Genomic DNA, 336 nt, shown 5'->3' on the forward strand with positions numbered 1-336 from the left:
TTGTGAAAGCGAAACTACTTTGTTTGGTCTTCCAAAAGAGGACGATATCTGCTTCGTCATGCCTGGAGCTGATCCGTGCTGGTTGCTGAGGAAATACATCAACTTTGCGCTGTGGATCGCCGGATCGGCTTTCACCGTGGACGAAGAGGAGTCCAGCCCGGGGTCGTCACATGTGGTTGCCGCAAGCCCGCCCGCTGCGCCGTTCTTAAGCCCACCGGCTGCCGCTCACTCAAGCCGGCCGCCGCTAACTCTGGCCGCCGGCCTCTGCTCACTCTAGCCCACCGGCCGTTCCTCACTCTAGGCCACCGTGTGTGACGCTGTGTTTTGTTGTGAAAG

At 58.9% G+C, this 336-nt stretch overlaps 1 protein-coding gene across 1 annotated transcript in view; it reads right to left on the bottom strand.

Annotated features, from left to right (window-relative positions):
- Positions 1 to 336, bottom strand: part of LOC107559754 (serine/threonine-protein phosphatase 6 regulatory ankyrin repeat subunit A-like) — a 40,239-nt gene that overhangs the window by 24,602 nt on the left and 15,301 nt on the right. The gene's annotated exons all lie outside the window — the stretch shown is intronic.

Source organism: Sinocyclocheilus grahami, unplaced genomic scaffold (assembly GCF_001515645.1).
Source record: "Sinocyclocheilus grahami isolate Dianchi unplaced genomic scaffold, SAMN03320097.WGS_v1.1 scaffold697.1, whole genome shotgun sequence".
In the NCBI taxonomy this organism is placed as follows: domain Eukaryota; kingdom Metazoa; phylum Chordata; class Actinopteri; order Cypriniformes; family Cyprinidae; genus Sinocyclocheilus; species Sinocyclocheilus grahami.